We start from the raw sequence: 21,620 nt of genomic DNA on the forward strand, positions 1-21,620 counted from the left end.
GAAACGTTACACCATTTCAATTCTTATTTTTGTCAAGACTAATCTTCTTTTTGACAGCAGCGGCCCCCTCCATTCATTTTTTCCCCCAACACAATCAATCCTTCCGGAAAACTACAGTAGAGCACACCATAGGTCCTACAGTGCAAAAGAAAAATATAATGTTAATATAATGTTATTATTGTACAATAAACTACATGGAGTGGATTTTTTCGCTTTTCTTGCTTTTTAATGAAGACAAAAACAAAAGGCTTGGCCTGAAATCTTCGCTGGTGATCTTTTACTGAACATGAATTATTTTTGCACTAATTAACCTACCTAGGTATGATGCCTTGGTTCTTGCTGATGTTCTCATTGGCTCATTGCTCAGATTAGAGCCCACCTGCTGGTTTCTTGTAGTGCTGTGCCATACTACAAATTTTAGCATCCATCCAATACCAACTAAATAGAGTCCCAGTGTTATATATACCACTATTGATACTTTTAACCTGTAAAGGCAACTTACTAGGGAAGAGCAGTGTGTTATGATTTATGAGCTAAATCATCACCGTTTGAAAATTCTGAACACATTTTAATGACCACTAAATCACTGTGATTTTTAGTTTCCGTAATACTTAGTTAATACAATAAAATACAACTTTCAGCTTTTCATATATTTTGAAACTGGGTGTTTTGGAGACATGCAATGTAAATGTGCCTGTCTTGAAAGCACTGTGGGTCAGCTTCTGTTGTTTAAATGCACTATAAATAAATTAATAAATAAAATAAATGTGACAGTCAACACAAACGGGTTATCCTCTAAGATCTACATATTGAACTTAGAAACAAGGATAGAAACAAGATATCGACCCTATCACGCGATCCAATACTAATACCAGCGTTCGTAGTGATACTATCAATATTTGGACTGATCTGCGTTTAACAAAGTCACTGATGTTGTGTAGTAGCTTAACTAGGACTGTTTCTGACTTGGAAACAAGGGTCACAAACCTTTGGTGTAAGTCTTCATCAGTTCTCTCATTTCAAACTTTAAACCAAACTGAGCATTGTTAAAATACCACAGTCTAGCTGCGTATTGTTGTTGACCATGTCAGTCCTTCGGTGGAAACGGTGCACCTATCTTCTGATACTTCCTTGCAGCAGAATAAAACACCATGTCACAGAGCTCACACCTTTTCAAACTGGTTTACAGTCACCAGATTTCAATCCAGTAGAGCACCTTTTTGGATGTGGCGGAACAGAAGATTTTCCCCATGGATGAGCAGCCGACAAATCTGCAGCAACTGTGTGATGCTGTCATGCCAAATATCGACCAAATTCCCTGAGAAATGTTTCCAGCACCTTGTTGAATATGTGCCACGAAGAATTAATGCAGTTCTGAAGGCAAAGGGTGGTCCAATGTGGTACTTGCAAGGTGTGCTTAATAAAGTCTTTGAAGAGTGTAGTGAGATTATCAGCACTTAATTATAGCTATAATTATATTACAACTAGGTTTATAGTACCAGTAAGATACCAATAAATGAAAGCAATTGGGAGTACTTAGGGGCAACAGATAAAAATATGCAGGAACAACCAGTGATGACCGCTTATTAAAATATACAAAGTCAATGATATCAGCAACAAACACAAGTCCTCGAGCATAATTTGGATTTCCTCAGTCTTTCAAATGGACCTTGTGATTATACTTTGGTAAAAAATAAAATAAAATAAAAATCTTCTAAGCTCAAAATACTGAAGCAATGATGTATCTCACATTGGTAAAAAGAGAAGCAAGTGGAAGGCACGCAAAGTCTAAAGCAAACAACTTCACAGTGAGTGGAAAACATGCTCAAAGCTCGGATAAAAACACAGGTTGGTTCAGGATAAAACCCCTGTTGAGCATACATTATTACAGTTTTTTCTGATTGCTTAAGCACATTTTTTGTAACTATTGGCTAATTTTGCAAAACTCTTCACACAAATAAGAAAACCTGTCACCCAATAATCAAAACATTGTAGTTCTCTTGCAAAAGCAAACACAGCTAGATTAACTCTTCACACCTTTGTAAAAATGGTGTTTCCGTATCAAACAGTACACACAGGCCATCATCTACTAAGCACACAATGCGCCAACTGCACACTGATGGTATGAATACAAAACACATCTGGCTTTTGCTTTCTCTGCGCACAAGGTAGGCTATGTCAGTTTGGGCTCATACTTCTGTCATAGATCCATAAGCATAGAGGGATCCAAACTTCAAGTACTGGTGTTTATTCAAACACATCAAAACAAACACAAGTGTTCATTTCCAAGTATAGGATTATTTGCAATCGCCATAATGACTATATGGGTTACTTGGTCTGCAGTGAACATGCTTCCTCTGCCCCAGCATCTGGTCATCTAGCAATTCTGTAAAGTAACAATTTCAGTATTTTTACATCAATGGTATTGGTGTGTTTCTCATTGGCATATGGCAGTGCTACAAGTCTTTGTGCGAAGTGACTGTACTAACCGATTCTCATTTCAAGATGTCCTTATGGTACTTGCTACAGTGTAGCGGCTCGAGTTAGGCTGGACCCGTTGGCCAGCTACCCTCAGGGTCATTCCACGGTTGATGACATGGTCCACTATTGTAGCTCTGATGTCATCAGCAATTCTATTTCTTACTCTTCCTACCCTTCCTCTCCCCCCTCCTCATTTTCCTCTCCCCCCTCCTCATTTTCCTCTTGCTCCTCCTTGTCCTTGTCGTCCTCTTCATCCTACTTCTTCACCTCCACGTCCTCTTCCTCGGCCTCCTCTTCTTCTCACTCTTTCTGCTCCCTCCATTGTACTCCGCACACACAGCTTACCTGTATTATAGTGCTTAGGCAGATTGCAAAGTGAACGAATTATCTAAAAAAGTTTTCACATGTGAAAGTGTGCCAGACAGTTGGCAAATTAGTGTTAATGATAGCCATACATGTGTATACTTTTGCTAGGAGTGTGTTGGAAATTTGGTAATTGAGTGTTGTGCAGTGAATTGTGCCTACAGTTTTGCAAAGTGTGTGTTACAAAATTGCAAACTGAGTGCAAAGCAGTTTTTGTGCTTTTAGTTTTGCAAACTCAGTGAGTGGTTTTGCTATAAGTCTGAATAGTTTTAGAGATTGTGCTACAGGAATCACAGTTAGGGTTTAAGCATTCAGAAAAAACTGTAAAGCAGTTTTCTTCCCTCCAGTTGAGTCCCAGAGACTTGGAGAATCAGTGCTAAGGTACATTTAAGCTGTTGGCAGCACGTTACAGTTTTTCCACCCATCTGTACATTCCCTCGCCGCAGGAATAAAAATAAAACCAATTTTTGTAGCATGACCTCCTATTTATTATCGACGATACCAGATCTTTGAAGTGTACTAGTTTATACACTCGTGACTGCCTCATCAGATAATCAACTTTATCCTCTTTCAGAATTGATTTGACACATAAATGGAGATCCAATAGCCTACATCTGACAAGTGACCTGTTCGTAATTTACAGTTATTTGCTGAGGGCGATACACAATGTAGACTTTGTCAGTCCAATGGACAGTAGAATATATAAGAACACATGGATAACCAGGGTTTCTGTTTAGTTTAATTAAATTTTAAATTTAATTCACTTTCAATATTTTCTTTTTTTAACACAGTAAGGGATGTTCAACATTGCATTTCTAAAAAAAAAAAAATACTAGTTATCTTTAGAAAGTAATTATTTGAAGGAATTATTTTGACCGGGGTCAATATTATTACCCCCCTGAAAAATTGACCTTTATATTGAGCCATAGCACAAACCACTGCTGTGAAATGATGGGCTTTGCCTTTGTAATGCTCAGTGCTTGTAAAATCAAGTTAAAACTGTGGGTTATGTTTCAATTTACACACAATATAAAATCTTCAGCAAGGGTTTGAGCTGTCGCTCGAGAAAGCATCGTGCCAAAAACAAAAGAACCAGTTTAGACCCGTTGATGCTCACAGAGCAGTAGATGGATATACAAAGCTATCACAGTGCCGAAAACTAGAGTGAGAAGGATTATCAAGAAATTCAAAGAGAGCCATGCAACACCGAACATGCCTGGCAGAGGTAAGATGCAAAAAATTTCAAAGACTCTGCAAAGAACAACTGCTGAGACATTAATGAATGACTTAGCCAAGTCAGGAATTTTGGTCTTAAAGAAGTCAGTAGAACCATTCACAGGAATGGACTGTAGGGTTGTGGACCAAGAAAAACTCTACTTCTGCAAAAGAGATGCCTTAAAGCCAAACTGAAGTATTCTAGGAACATACTGGAGAAAGATTATGCATGCTGGAAGCACATGTTTTGGTCAGACGAGACAAAACTAGAACTTTTTGTCCACAGAGATGCTGCTTATGTTTGGAGAAAGAAGGGAGAGACGTACAACTCAAAAAACACTGTCCCCACAATGAAACACGGTGGCTGGCATATTATGCTGTGGGGGTGCTTCAGTGCATCTGGAACTGGGAATTTCGTCAGGAATCATGATCAACACGATGATGACCCAAAACACACTTCTACTTCCAGAAGCTGTTGTTGACTGATGGAATCCTATTAAAATCTGTGGGCTGAACTGAAGGTCTGTGCCAGACGAGCATCAAATCTGGAGGCGCTTGAGAGAACCAGCAAAGAAGAAGGAGCTGGGATCATTCACGAGATGTGTCTGCAGGCTATTATCCAGTACAAAAAAAAACAACACAACTGACTATTCACATAAAATAACAATTTTGATTCTGGGGGTTATGAAATAATCTTATTTACGTGTGCAAAGTAAAATAATGTAATCGTCTAAAATAAAACCAGGATGTTTGGCTAAGCTGTGTTAAAAGAAACAAAAAACTGCTGCTTCCTCTGGTTAGCAGAAGTTGGGGGAAAAAAAGTTTTCAATCGGATCTTCAGAAAAAGATTAGCTTCAAAATAAAGTTATAAAATCACAAGTTAGATTTTGATCTACAAATAAAAGAGCAGGAACATTACAAAAAAACCTGAAGTGCACGGCTATAACAAAAGAAGCCCTAAAAACTCAGTTAAGCCCTTCATAGGTGGAACCGGACATGCTGATGTTTTATGCCTTACGTGACACTGCTTTACCAGTTTGACTGTGTAACACTCTACTGCAAGCTGCTCCAGTGCCAGTCAGTAACCATGGTCCACTGAAGCCAGAAGCACAATGTCAGATGGCACCCCGATGCCTTCACTTTGGATCACATCCAGAAAGTCTGGCTGCACCTTCTTGTACTTGAATATAACAGTCAGGAATCAGAGGCAGGAACATCCTGATTGGAGTCCAGAAGTAAGGTTAGCTAATTGCCAAAAATGCTAATTTAGCTTTCATTATTTCCGCAGCAGAGCCCTCTGGACTGCACGCGCAATATTGTAACAAGCTTTTGGAGAATATTCACAAAACACAAGACTGACAAATCTCCATGCATCCATTATTTATCAAAATGACGCTCTATCTTAGGATAGCTCAAAAGATTGTTTTTTTTGTAAAGGTCCCTGTACCTTTGGTGGCAGAAAGTGTTGCATATACACATATTCTGTTGTGAGCGCTTAGTGGCTGTTTAAAAAGCTTCTTTATCCTCACACCTTTCTGATGTCGGACTGGGAATTTTAGAAGCTGTTTAATAATTTCTGTGACATGCAGAAAGCAGCAGTCTGGCATTGACCACCACATTCACGCCTGGATGCTAGATGCCATTAACATAATGTTTGATTTTTAAACTATCCTTTACTTTTTAGTGCTAATGATCAAAAATCATCAACTGAGAAGGTTTAGCGTCTACTTTTAGAGGCAAATGAAGAATGTTGGATGATCTGGAAGTGTACTGTGTGTGGGACTGAAGGTGTCTGACTGTGACTGCGTTTGAGTGTCTATGTGTGCGATGGCTCGGGGATACCAGTGGTGGCAGACATGCTGCGCTGCCGTGTGGGTGGGAGGGTGTCTGTGTGTGTGTGTGTGTGTGGAAGGGTGTCTGTGTGACATGCTGAGGGAGGGAGAGGAGGGGTGTTACCAGGTCACCAAACAGCTGTCTGGGAGACAGAATGGCCTCAAGGGGTGTACAACACACACGTGCATGCGCGCACACACACGGACGGTAACGCAACCACAAATATGAGACAGACATACTGGAAAACAGACATTACAGGATCTCGCTCTCCCCATACACACAAATACACACGCCACTGCAACATAACATACTGTATGGAGATCAGTTAGTTTCCCTTATGGTTCTTGATCTTTTTATTGAGAATATAATTCAGTGTTTCCACTGGTTTTCTAGATGCAGCGGCCCGATAATAAAAATCAATTTCTCATTTCTCTGTATCTCCCGTTTTCTCTCTCTCTCGCTGTCTCTCTCTCTCACACAGACACACACACACACACACACATCTATTCAATTATAGCACACATATATTACACGAATGCACAGACACACAAATGTGAACACCCAAGGTGCACATGTGTTTGTCCTAAATGAAATGATTGTCGCTGCTGTACTTTCCTCACCTGTCGTGTTTTTGTTTACTCGATCGACTTCACCTGTTCCTTCCACTAGCACTGCAATACTGCAACTTTTGGTATCGATCTGATAAATACAGAGCCAGTATTGCAGATACCCAGGTCATAATCAGAACCAGTCCAACACCAGTGCTTTCAACTAATAAAGGCACTTGGATGGGTCACGAGTTACAGTTTTTTCTGAATGCTTAAACCCTAACTGTGATTCCTGTAGCACAATCTCTAAAACTATTCAGACTTATAGCAAAACCACTCACTGAGTTTGCAAAACTAAAAGCACAAAAACTGCTTTGCACTCAGTTTGCAATTTTGTAACACACACTTTGCAAAACTGTAGGCACAATTCACTGCACAACACTCAATTACCAAATTTCCAACACACTCCTAGCAAAAGTATACACATGTATGGCTATCATTAACACTAATTTGCCAACTGTCTGGCACACTTTCACATGTCAAAACTTTTTTAGATAATCAGTTCACTTTGCAATCAGCCTAAGCACTATAATACAGGTAAGCTCTGTGTGCGGAGTACAATGGAGGGATCAGAAAGAGTGAGAAGTAGAGGAAGCCGAGGAAGAGGACGTGGAGGTGAAGAAGTAGGATGAAGAGGACGACAAGGACAAGGAGGAGCAAGAGGAAGACGAGGAAGGGGGAGAGGAAGATGAGGAGGGGGGAGAGGAAGGGTAGGAAGAGTAAGAAATAGAATTGCTGATGACATCAGAGCTACAATAGTGGACCATGTAATCAACCGTGGAATGACCCTGAGGGTAGCTGGCCAACGGGTCCAGCCTAACTCGAGCCGCTACACTGTAGCAAGTACCATAAGGACATCTTGAAATGAGAATCGGTTAGTACAGTCACTTCGCACAAAGATTTGTAGCACTGCCATATGCCAATGAGAAACACACCAATACCATTGATGTAAAAATACTGAAATTGTTACTTTACAGAATTGCTAGATGACCAGATGCTGGGGGCAGAGGAAGCATGTTCACTGCAGACCAAGTAACCCATATAGTCATTATGGCGATTGCAAATAATCCTATACTTGGAAATGAACACTTGTGTTTGTTTTGATGTGTTTGAATAAACACCAGTACTTGAAGTTTGGATCCCTCTATGCTTATGGATCTATGACAGAAGTATGAGCTCAAACTGACATAGCCTACCTTGTGCACAGAGAAAGCAAAAGCCAGATGTGTTTTGTATTCATACCATCAGTGTGTAGTTGGCGCATTGTGTGCTTAGTAGATGATGGCTTGTGTGTACTGTTTGATACGGAAACACCATTTTTACGAAGGTGTGAAGAGTTAATCTAGCTGTGTTTGCTTTTGCAAGAGAACTACAATGTTTTGATGATTGGGTGACAGGTTTTCTTATTTGTGTGAAGAGTTTTGCAAAATTAGCCAATAGTTACAAAAAATGTGCTTAAGCAATCAGAAAAAACTGTAAGAGATTACAGTTTTTTGCAGTCGCTAACAAGCGTTTGTCCAAACAGTTGTCACATTTGCAAAACTCTAAACACAATTAGCACAGCATCGGTCTGTTGTGGCCATACCATTCACACATTTCATGTCGTGTTCACCCAATATGCAGTCAGTGAACACATTTCCACGATGCTTACATTTTCTTAACAGTCAAGCTATACCTCCCAACAAAATTATGGACTGTTTTTGTAGTATCTACGAATGTTAACAAACAACATCCCACAATAGCAAAAACAATATTCCAAACCTTAGATACAGTATAAAAACCTCTGCTTCTGCAATGATATCAGTACAAAAACAATATCAATATCAAAAATATATCTCAGCTGATAATAAACAAACAATTGAATAATTGACACACAGCTGATTTATGTTGGGTAAATTGGGCCAACCACAGCTTCTTCCATTCTGGCTTAGACTCAGTGGGGTTTATAAGGCAAGACCTTGAGGAGTGATGTTTTTGGAAACAAAAAAAGACAAATACTGTAATTTCTGGTCGAGGAAGAGTAAGAGCAAGGGGCCCAGGGAGAAGAGCAGGCCCAAGGAGAGGGCAAGGTAGAGGTGTAAGAATGTGTGGTGGTGGCATTCCAAGGGCTGCAAGAACAGTAGTCAGTGATGAAATTCATGCCACTATCATTGACCATGTAATCAACCATGGTCTTTCACTAAGAGAGGCTGGTGAAAGAGTGCAGCCCAATTTGAGGCGGTCAACGGTTGCCTCCATTATACGCATCTTTCAACAAACCAACAGGTAAGTATTGCATTTTACATGGATTGTTTCTATTCTCACTTGACATGTCAATATGGTCATACAGTAATGCATATGTTGAATTTTTTGTCTTTCTAAAGAATGCAACGTCTTCCACCCTCTGGGGGAAGATGAAAGCTCCTCAGTAATGATCAGGAGCTTGCCATTGTAGAAATGGTTACTGCAAATAATGCAATAAAACTGCGTGAAATTCAAACTAGAATTGTGGCGGACCTTGAGATATTTGCAAATATCGATAGAATCAGCCTCACAACCATTACGCGGACATTGTCCAAACACAGAGTGCGGATGAAGCAGCTCTACACTGTTCCCTTTGAGAGGAACAGTGAGAGGGTCAAGGAGCTACGACGACAATATGTCCAGGTATAGTGTATATTCAATCCAATGTCCAGTTCTATAAGCTTTGCACTTTGCAAGTAGGTAACCTACACAATACTAGGTTACAGTACAGTATGGTATACAGTAATAACATGACTTACATAAACTTTGTTTCAGAGAGTTATGGAATTGGAGGCCAACCAGGCCCCTCATGAATTCATATACATCGATGAGGCAGGATTCAATCTGGCCAAAAGGCGTCGACGTGGACGAAATGTAATTGGAAAAAGGGCCACAGTTGATGTGCCAGGACAGAGAGGGGCAAACATTACCATGTGTGCAGCAATTGCAAATGCAGGATTACTCCTTCACAGATGTCAGGTTGGACCCTATAATACAGAGCGCTTGCTTGCCTTTCTCAATGATCTCCACCAGCGCCTGGTTCCAGAGCAGGGTCAGGAGGGTGAAAACATGAGGACCTTTGTAATTACCTGGGACAATGTGGCTTTCCATCACTCGCAAGCAATAACAACATGGTTTGAAGTCCACCCAAGACTGGTAAGTCTCTTCCGTCCACCCTATTCACCTTTCCTCAACCCCATAGAGGAGTTTTTTTCTGCATGGAGGTGGAAGGTTTATGACCATCAGCCACATGACCAGATGTCCCTCCTTGAAGCCATGGATGCTGGCTCCAGGGACATCACAATTGACGATTGCCAAGGGTGGATCCGACATACCGGGCGGTTTTATCCCAGGTGCATCGACTTGGATAACATCAGATGTGATGTTGATGAAAACATGTGGCCTAACCCTGAAGATCGCAGAGATTAGATGCTAATTTTTTGCCTTTTTTTAGCCCCCCTCCCCCTCCCCCCTTTTTATCTTGGCTTTTTGCTGTTGTTTTTTTGTTCAGAATGCTCTTGTGTGTTTCATGGATATTTTGTTCACTGTAAGCAATACTGTAAAACTTTCTCTGTCCTATCATACCGTGTTTCTACTGTACCTCCTGTAGTAAACAGTAGAGAAACAAAAACTTGTTTGCTTTTTACTGGAATGCTTTTGAATGTGAACATTACTGTACATGTGGACATACAGTTACCAACCAAGACATTTCTGGTGTCAAAATGGTGGATTGCATGTTTCGCATGCAAATACCTGTAAAACTGAAACATAAAAGTCTATGCAGTTTTTGTAATGTCAATAATAGCCAGTATTTTGAAACAAGGTGTACTTTGATTGACTGCATGTACCTTGTGAGGTGAAAACAAGTGTTATTCTTTGACAGACTAATTTCATTTTGAGTCAGATTTATAGTGTTTTTGTACAGTTAGTGTGTGCAGAGAAAGATGTGTTCTATTTTGAAATGAAGAGTTAATATATATTTAACAAAATGTATTTTTGAGAAGAAAATTATCCATTTGGCCAATTGTGTTTTGTAGGTGTGAGTCTGTGTTAAGAGTTTAGAAAAAGTATCTGAAGTATGGGTAGGCGCTTGTTAGCGATTGAAAAAAACTGTAAACACCATCAATTTGCCAAATCTGAACACAGTTTGATGACCACTAAATCACCATGAGTTTTGCTTTCCAGAATAATCAGTTATGACAGAGGTTCCCAAAGTGTGGGGCCCGCCCCCCAGAGTCATTGCAGGGGGGACAAGGTATGAAAAAAAAAAAAGAAAGCTTGGACACTGCTAGCATAATTGACAGGTTTTGGATGGGGTTCCCACACATATTTGGCAAAGCAGGAGATGAAGCATCGCCAAATATGTTTCCAAACCAACTTCCTTCCAAGCCAAAGACTAGAAAATATGAAGAAGCTTTGGCTTTCCCTTGCGTTGGGCTCTCCAAATCACGGACAAACAGTAGCCCACATTCTTGATTTTTAGTTCACAAACACTTCTTGTAATGACTAACTACTCCTGACATTTTGGAGATGCTAGCTCTTTATACAGTAAAGTTACAGTGGGATACAAATAACATCAGGCTGATCCTGCTGTAATTTGTTCAAATCACGGACAAACAGGATCCTACAGTTGTTTATGTTTTTAAAACCATTTTGCACAGAGAGACATTTTTTGAAAAATGTATTGATAGCAATGTTGAATATTATTACACAGGAAAAAAAAAACAACTACACGTAAAATAATCACACCGTGACGCCTCTGCCTTTCTAAATGGAGGGACAGTAGCTGCGTGTGTATGTAAGCTATCTGCAGATAGTCAGATTAACCGTATTTCGTCTCTATCTGCCATTCTGCAATTCATCGCATGTAAACAATAACGTGGCGCACAGCGTGACGTGAAAAAAGGCACATACCTTTGACGAACTCTGTATAACTCGTCCACACGTAAACGCAAAAAAGGAGTTTTAAAAAGTGTTTAGGTGGGGGGGGGGGCGTGAACATTTTTCTTGTAAAACAAAGGGGGGCCCAGCAAAAAAAGTTTGGGAATCACTGAGTTAAGACAACAAAACAAACTTTCCAACTGCCTTGCATTTCGAGTTTTTTTGAAGCTCTGGAATATAAATGTGTCTCTAAAATACGGAGCCCCGCAGAGGACATGGAAGGGGAAAAAAATTAAGACAGACTTTTGCGAGATCTCGCAAAACTAACTCGGGATCTCGCAAAACCTTTGCAAGATCTCGCAAAAGTTTTAGCCGCATTCTTCGGAGGCCGCCAGCTCGAAGCCGACCGGGAGGTCGAGGCACGATGTGCCGGGAAAGCGGTGTTCCTCCCGGCTGTAGTAGGTCTTGACCTCCCGTTAGCTTCGAGATGGTGGGTGTCAGATCTCCGAAAATGTCGGAGCACTTTTGCAAATATGTGATGTCTTGTAAACCGAGCAGATATCTGACATTTACACAACTACATTCACGACTCAAAATATCTTAAAAGTGTATTTTGTGACCCAGAAAGAGTAATATTACAACTAAGTAGCTGCCACCATTGTTGGAATTCGACTTTTGCGAGATCCCGAGTTTGTTTTGCGAGATCTCGCAAAAGTTTCGCGTCTCTAAAGTACGGAGATGCAAAACTTTTGCGTGTCCTTACTTTCGGGATCTCGCAAAAGTTTTGCAAGATCTCGCAAAAGTCCATCTTAATTCTTTTTTTCTCCCATGTCCCCTGCGGGGCTCCGTACTAAAGCACTTTGGGTCAAATTCTGCTGTTTTAATGGGCTGTATTAAGACTTGACAGTCCACACAAAAAGGTTAGTGTGTTACATCTAGACATTTTTTCATAATTTATGTTTGAGGTATGTGTTGTTTCATTTCCAAAAATCGAAAAAAAGATCACTCATCCACTGAATATATTATTTAAATGTCTGAATATAGTTTATCCGTTATCAGTAACAGCTGTAATGACCAATAACACCTGAGTGTAATGCTGAAGAACCAACACAATGATGGAAACATTAATTTCACCACTTTATGAGCTACCAGGATATCCTTTGCTTCTTTGAATGGTCTGTGACAGTGGGCATCAGGGGCTGTCCGAGGGATTTACTCCTTCATTTGGCTGCTCCTACCGAGACAAAGCGCTCTTTTTCATCGTCATTGTAAAGTAACTATGTATGCCATAGTTATGTTACAACATAGCTATGGCATATATTTCCTCCTAAAGCATAAATCCATACATCCCAGAAGTTAAATATGCAATACAGTTTCAAAGTAACACAGGTGCTGAAGACAAATCCATGTGTGTGTGTGTGTGTGTGTGTGTGTGTGTGAGAGAGAGAGAGAGAGAGAGAGAGAGAGAGAGAGAGAGAGAGAGAGAGAGAGAGAGAGAGCAACAGAGGAAAAGCACTGTATACTAGTTTAGTATTTGGGAAGAGACCAAAAAGACTTGGGGCTACTGGGGTACATTATGACGATATGATATCTTTACCACAGTGTTTATGAAGTCTTTATACTTCATGCAATTTGTTTAGAAAATCCCCGATTATGTCAATCTGCTCTTAAATCCTGTTAAACTCAGAAAGTGGCACTTTTAAATGTATCACATATACAACCTGTCAGTGTTGCAAGAAATATTGTTCCTGCCTTGGACAAATCCATCCATTCGTCCATCCATCCAGTTTCTTAATCACTTATCCAGCAGGGTCACAAGGGGGCGGGTGCCCATCCTAGCTGTCACTATGCAAGAGGCGGGGTACGTGCCGGACAGGTTGCCAGTCAGTCACAGGACCAATTTAGAATGACCAATTAAACTGTGGGAGGAAACGGGAGCAGGCACAGAAAACACAGAGGAAAAAAGGAGCATGCACAACACAGAATAATAGTGAGCAACACAAATGACCAGAATTCATAAGAAGACAGGGAAATGATAGAATAAAGGGGGGGAAAACCTTTTGCGAAACAATTATTACAATGTAAGAAAGACAGAAACAGAAAACTTTACCTTTTGATTGAAGCAAAGAGTTTTTTCTCTTCTTTTTTTTTAATCTAACAACAGATGTTCATTATTCTCCCTTTCCATTCATTTGATTCTCTTTGGAAAAACCTATTCCACTCATAAAGAAACAAAAACTCGTCTTATAAATAAATGATAGCACGACATTAAAATAAAAGAAATCAAAACAATGCAGATGGTCGACACGACTTTCACATTGTGAAACGTTAAATTAACCTAATGTCCTCCTGGAATGATATCCAGACTTTAGAAATGAACTTCTAAAAATTGAGTTTGAAAACTATAATTTGCAGCCACTTGGAGTTCATTTGAAATCTCATTGTCACGCACTTACTGGAGTGAAACTTCTGTTATTCTTATTTTGTGTGGCATTCGGTAATACGAGGCATCAGGTATTCAGCGGCATCAGCCTACACCATTTCCTCAGCATTTCCTGACAAAGTATCTTTAAGCCTCATTAGCTACCAATGGGATAAGGTGATGAGATCAGAAATTATTCCACTTTCCTGAGCAGCATGACTTCATCCTTAATTGTTACCTTTCCACTGGTTGCATTGTGAAATACCACACATCTTGCCTCTTTTCTTTCGCCCCACTATTCGGTGATCTCTGAACATGTGGAGCTCATAGAGCCTCTCTTTGGCACCAAGGCCAAAGTTTTGTTGTGTTTTTACCTCATTGCAATGGAATTTCTTGCCATTGGACCATTAAAGCATCACGCATAATATGAACTACTGTAGGTTTAGTTTATGTGTAGCTCTCAGCCTTATTAAGAAAAGATTCTAATATTAACAGCCTTTATGGAAATGCAGGAGAGGCCAGGTTTTCCTCATGCAAAAATAATATTTATGCAGGATATGCAGATGAAAATTTAAAAACAGATACATTTATATAATTAAAAAAAAGAGATAAGCACAATGCTTACAACATGGAGAGCCATGCATTAAGCTTATCTTTTCAGATGGCGTACGTATCCTATATAACTGTTATAACATTTGATGTTCCTTTCAGATAAAGGGTCTTTTACTCTCACCAACCTCTAGATGTCTTACAGACAAAATGATATCATCAGGCCAAAGCTGTCTTATCACTTTATACAGGAGGGGCTCTATGTATAATCAAATTTAGAAATCCGCACTCTTAAAGTCTTACCAGACTAATCATACTAATCAACCATCAACTAATCATCAAGATTTCAAATAAACCTGAGATACTAATCTGATCATCTGGAAGAGTGGGGCCAGTTTCATTTCAGCTCAGTATGAGAGGTAAAAAGAAAGTTAATCCGCTGCTGTGCTCTGCTCTCTGTTTCACCATGTTTGCTTCAGTAGACAGACGCTTCACAAGTGTTGATGCTTTATTTGTAATGACAGTTTTAGTTTTCAAGTTTTTCACTGCTATGCTCTAGGCACTAAGGACTTTTTGTTATATGTAATGATGAACAAGCGACAATGGCTTTTTTGTGTTTCGAAGCAGTCCTGGGAGTAAAGAGAGGTCTTCCTCTCCTTAAGAAAACACAAACTTTGGAGTTGTTGTCTCCCTCTGTGAAGCAAGACAACCAAATGAGTGGGACTCACAGATACAGGGGGAGAGTCAGGCGAGGCAGGGATTTGCATATTCATAGAGCTGCATAAACTAAATGAGGCAAAGTTGTAGAAGTACATGTAAGCACTTTTAGGGCTTAACAGTGACCTATGAATCATTGAAGCATAAAAAAGCACCTAACTCAAGGGATGAACTAGTGTTGCATCTACATATAACAGACATCTTAGCAAAGAAGCTATTTTAAATTGCATCTCTAGGCACTTTGTTACTAGCAGCCTCTCACAAGAACACCTTATTTCTTTTAATTTCTTTAGTTGAATCTATAAATTAAAACAGTTTGACAGACAAAAATAGGATTTTTTTTCATTGACAGGGGAATTCCCAAAGAGCTGTTAGCTGAAAATGTGACAAATCTTAGCATGATGTGCAGTGTGTGTGTAACCCAGTAGAGAAAACTACCTTTTGTTATTTTTTTCTTGTTTTCGTTTTGATTGTATAAATGTATTTTCATTATTTTATTATGAAAAGAAACATTTATTTTGAAAAAAGGAAGTGTGATCCTCTAGCAAACTTTATTTTCTGTTGCTGGATCACAAGGGATAAATGCCTTTTTCATTGGTTGAAGGTGGTTTTAGCCCCGTCTTCCGAAACACCAGACCATCATTTCACATGAGCTAGATCTTTTCGCACGTGGAAATAGATGAGACAGGTCACGGATAGCTCGTGTGGAATTTTCTAACATTTTGGTGAGTTTAGCCCATGGGTTTGAAAAGTTAATAATGTGTTAGTCTGTTGCTAAAAGTTGTTTCTTCTGTTCATACCGATTCGCGAGTGGTAATTTGCTGTTTAAAAACGGTTGAAATGCTGTTGTGGTAGGATTTGTTTAGCATACTCGAAGGATGATTGGAAAAATGTATTATCTTGCTGGTTATACCTATTAATCATAATTTCATGGTTAAAAAGAGAACAAGAAATTCATTTGTTGTTTTACATGGTTAAAATAATTTCATGTATAATGAGAGATATATTCAAAGCATGCATGTAATGTATTACTGTGGTAATGTGAAAGAAATGTGAAAAGAGATAAAGAACTAAAGCTATAGCTGTGATACAAGAGAAGAAACGGAGCTGGCTGTGTACAATAATGTTAATATTGTTGTGCAGGCTAGGTTTTTTTTTCCTTGTCCGTGTGGAAGGAACTAAGATTTTGGATTCCAATGGATTCTCTCCGGATGGAGATGGTGAGCCTGAGCCCAGACTGAACTTTGCAGAGGAACTTACTCTTCTTCCTCGACGGAGACTCCCAAGTGGTAACACACAAACCACAAACGAAAGAGAACAAGAACTAGACTAAAAATTTTTGACTTGACAAATGACCAAAGACAAAAAGACAATTGAATATTGAGCTCAAACGACTATTTTTGGGGTTATTTTTGTTTTGCCGGCTTCTTCTTATTATTGTTATGGTTATTATCACTACTACTGTCAATGTGGAATTTGTGTCTTGTTTATTTCATTTTTGTGCAAAATAATAACTGTTGCTGCTCAAATTCCTGTCTCCAGCCATTTCATTCTGCATTCGCCTCGCTTTCTATTGTAGCCCTGCCGAACCTAGCAACTGGTCCGTAGTTTGGCTGTCCTAAACTATTTAAAATGAGTCAGTGGTTACATGTGCTTAATAAATTTGAGGATACTGGACACATGGGGGACAAAAGAAGAAGTGGGAGTCATAAAAAAGCATCTGTGGCTGTCAAGAATGTCATGGTACTGGATGTGTGACCCAGTGTTTTGTAATGGTTTAGTTTATATATTTAGTGCTAGGATTTTGGTTTCTCTTATTTTTGCCTTTCTCATGTTCTTTGTTGTGTCATGTCTCGTCTCCTTGTTCCCTCTGTCTCCCCAGTCAGTCAGGTCTCTATGTTCAGTGTCTAGTCTGTCTCTGTGCCTGTTGTGTGCTTCCTGTTTTATGTTGGTAATCCCACTCCTGTGTGCAGTGTATCTGGTTTTGTTTCCCCTTGTCTTGTTAGCTCTGATTTCTCCCAGCTGTGTTTCCCTCCTGTCTCCCATTCCCTGATTGCTCCAGTGTGTATTTAAGCCCTGTGTTTTCCTTGCTCTGTGTTGCGTTGTGCTTCCTTATGTGTATAAGTCTCTTTGCGTTCCATGTTTCTACTTTCACAATGTTCTTTTCCTGTTTTTCACGTTGAGGATTTTAGTTTGTTTTTGTGCTTATGTTTTAGTTATTTTTCCCAGCAATAAAGCTGCTGCCTTGAGTTCACCTTTTGTGTCTGAGTCCTGCATTTGAGTCCACCTCCTGCCTGACACAGCCTCACATTGACCTAGAAGCTTTTTTAAGGGAAGGGAAATAAGGAGCAGAGTTTGAATTATGCCAGATTTTTCAACAACAGCACTGTAAATCTGTAGCAACGGGTCTGATAAGGAGACAAACCCAAAGTTGAAAATTTTAGTTTAAGTCTTTTTAATTATGCAAGGCAGACATCAGAAGAGCGGTACAACAGCGAGCGTCTGCAGCCATCTGTAAAACACGGTGGGGCTCTGTCACGGTTTGGGTCTGCATTTCAGTCAGTGGTGCTGTCCAATTTAAAATTATGCACACAGAAAAGTAGGTTCATGTTTTGTTTTTAACTTTTCCTGAAGACTATTTAATGAAAGCTCACCTAATACAGTTCAGGCTGTGCTGAAGAAAAAAAAATGTTGTCATATGAAACATTAATGTTTGAGCTTATTAGAACTGTACAAACTGTTTTGCCTCATATACGGCCTTACTGTATATTATGCCTTATTTCCATCTATGTTTGCACATGTTTCAATATGCACTTCTTCCCATTTTCCTAGTACAATGAGGTCAAGTCTTATATATTCAGTATACTGATAATAATGAATGAAATACATAAATGCTGGCCGTGTAATGATGAACAAGAACCAGACCACAGAGAATGAGGAAAATATTACTCACCTCTAGGCAAACTGTGAGTGTAATCAACGAGGTGTTTTAACATTTATAAAATACTGGACCCACGCAGATGAAAAAAAAGACATAATCATTCAATCACGATCATGATGAAACAATTGCAGTGACCATAACCCTGATTTCCCAGAGGAGCATTAAGCCAAGTGTTCTTCTGGTAAGTGGCTTCTTGCTTCTCTGTCTTTTAATGTTTAATGTTACTCTGAAATTGATCATGTGGGTCTGAGGGAATTCACTATATCTGAATCTTGGCAGCGAGCTGAGATTAAATATAGACAGCTCCATATATTCTTGGATGCAACTTTCATTTTAAGTTTTGTACCAAAGTGTATTCAAGTCACAGTTGTTTTATATGGGATTAGAGGGAAGACTTTCACTTTTTCATTTAAGGCACTGAACAAAATATATTACATTAGCCCTTGAAGAATTAAAACTATTTTTGTACACAGTCATGTATTTTAAAATAATGTGATAAATGATGAAAAGCCCAGGACAGAGCCTGTAAAACCCAGTGCATTGGTGTGATGCTTGATGCATGGGCTGAGTCACCAGTGTTTCGGAGAATGGGACAAAAGACAGAAACAGCCACATGAACTCTGAAAAAATTTTACTGTTTGCTCAGATTCTGAAAAGTTCTCTGGATGGCACAGCACAGAAGGACAATGACCCAAATTGGAAAGCAGGTTTATTATTTTTACCTGGGTGAGCAACTCACCAGATCTCAAACCCAATGGGGCTGAAGACTGAAACACATCTTCAGGAAAAGCCCTGGAAAAGAGTAGCCAGGTGGGAAGCACAGTCTTTTGGGATTGGATGTTAAGTCAGGACTCAGGATGGCCACTGCCTGCAAAGTATTCTTGACAAATTGATATCTTATTCATGTTTATATATCCAGTTTCCTTCAAACACTGAGGCTTGAAATTTCCCTGCTGTTTCTCTTCACATCAAAGCTGAGAGGCTAGACCTTCAATAATATTCATCATTCAACTATAAATTAAATATATTTTGATAAATGGTCAAATGAACTTATATTTTCAGTTCGTAACAATAGAGAGGTCTAAAATGTCTGCCAACAGACTTAATAAACTGATCCGTAAGGCCAGCAATGTTGTGGGGATGGAGCTGGACTCCCTCAAGGTGGTGTCGGAGAGGCGGATGCTGTCCAAGATAAAGACAATGTTGGATAACACCTCCCACCCACTCCATGACATGTTGGTCAGTCACAGGAGCTCGTTCAGTGAGAGACTGAGATTACCGAAAAGCACCACTGAACGACACAGGAAATCATTCCTGCCTGTGGCCATCTCCCTGTACAACGCATCCACTTAACACACTGTTTGCTGCTACAGCTACACATGTTTCTTTTCCAACTATTTATTTATAAGTGACTTATGTATGTATGTATGTATATATATGTATATATTGTACTATTCTTAGTTAGCGTATTGTCTGTCTTGTCTTAATGTTGGTTTAAAATGGAGCACTGTAACAAAAAATAATTTCCCCCAGGGATCAATAAAGTATTCTGATTCTGATTCTGATTGAAGTATCAGCAAAGACTTGTTGGACTAGAAATGATCTTCCTCAGACCCGCACAGTGATTTGCTGATTAAGGTTATTTATTCGATGATTATCATGCCTTCTAATTAAAAGCACAAGGGTCTTATAGAAATGTTCAATTGAGACTATTGTTGTGCTCAATTCAGTTTTATCTATATAGCGCCAATTCACAACAATAGTCATCTCAAGGCACTTTACATTTTAGGGTAAAGAAATACCCTCCAATAATAGAAAGAAGCCCCGGCAATCAGAACGAAGAGACACGGGACAAAGGACACACAATAGAGCTGGAGTCTAACTGATTTAATTGCTAATGATTAAATACAATAGTGGTGGGCAATGGGGGAAAAGGAGAAGGAAGAGGGAGGTCCTTTTTGATCAGGTGGAGAGCAGCTAAAAACAAATAAATAAAATAAATAGCGGTCATGGCCAAGGAGTACAAAAGTCAAGAGTAGCAGATAACATTTATTTACAATAAAAAAACTAAAACCAAAACCAAGCTAAAAGTCCCACACGTATATAAAATGTATGACACGTGCAACAGTCTTGAAATAGATGTTCTAGCACCAACTATCACAGAAATCCCTCATTTTCATTGGTTGCATCTCACTGAGAAAGGCCTTACTCCATACAACTCCTCCACCATATCCAACACCAGTTCTGCAGACACTTCCAGGGCCAATCTCCTTGGCATCTGTCTGGTTTCTCCAGCCTGCTGCTCTGCTGAAGCTCTGCGGTCTTCATGCTTGTGCCACTTCTGTGCATGCTCTGCGACTCCTCTGCTGACTGCCTGGGCTCTGTGACTTCTGTTGACTTACCTCTTTTTATGCAGTGTGCTTTGATTATGACGTGGGTAGGAAGTAAAATAAAAACTTTAAATAAAATCAATTAAATTAAAATACAAACATGGATAAACCATGTTTATAAAACCAAACCAATAAAAGACAGAATAAAACATTAAAACTGCTTCTACTCAGTAACAGGTGTATAAACAGAGTGAAAAGAGATGAGTGAAGAAGAAATGCTCAGTGAATCATGTGCGTCTCTGTCTCCAATGTGACATTCATTGTATTGCCAAAAAGCATTCGCTCATCAGCCTTCACACGCATACGAACTTGAGTCACATCCCGTTCTCAACCCATAGGGTTAATATGATGTCGGCCCTCCCTTGTGATTATGGAAATTTCTGAGCGTTTTTCCAGAAGCATATTTGTGAGATCAGACGCTGATGTTGGATGAGAAGGAGTGGTTCGCAGTCAACGCGCTAACTCATCGCAGACTGTGTGTTATATCAGGCTGAGATCAAGAGTCTGGGCAGGCCAGTCAAGTTCTTCCACAGCAAACCCACTCATCCATGTTCTTATGGAACTTGCTTTGTGCACTGGTGTTTACATAAAGTTTCACTGGAACTAAGGAGCCCAGCCTTGACAGACAGCCCCACACCATAATCCCCACTCCACCAAACTTTATACTTGGCACAATGCAGTTACACAAGTGCCATTCCCCTGGCAATAACCAAATCCAGACTTGTCCATCAGATTGGCAGACAATGAAGCATGATTTGTAGCTCCAGAGAACACGTCTCTAGAGTCCAGTGGTGGCGTGCTTTACAAAACTGCATCCGATGCTTTGAATTGTGCTTGGATGCATCTGCTCGGCCATAGAAACCCATTCCATGAAGCTCTCTACACACTGGTCTTCAGCTAATCTGAAGGCCACATGAAGTTTGTCAGTATGTCACACTTGACTCAGAAAGCCTCTGGCCTCTGTGCGTTCTGTGCTTCAGTGTATGCTGACCTTTTTATGTGACCTACCACTTTGTGGCTGAGTTACTGTCATCGCCAATCGCTTCCACTTTGTTGTAATACCACTAATAGCTGACCATGGAATATTTAGCAGTGAAGAAATTTAATGACTGGACCTGTGACAGTACCACGCTGAGCTGAAGCTCATCGATCTCCTGAGAGCAACCCATCTTTAATAAATGTTTGTAGAAGCAGTCTGCACACATAGGTGCTTGACT

This window comes from Mchenga conophoros, linkage group LG4 (assembly GCF_057382185.1).
Source record: "Mchenga conophoros isolate Kocher_MC1m ecotype Shallow Benthic linkage group LG4, M_conophoros_male_GT1.1, whole genome shotgun sequence".
In the NCBI taxonomy this organism is placed as follows: domain Eukaryota; kingdom Metazoa; phylum Chordata; class Actinopteri; order Cichliformes; family Cichlidae; genus Mchenga; species Mchenga conophoros.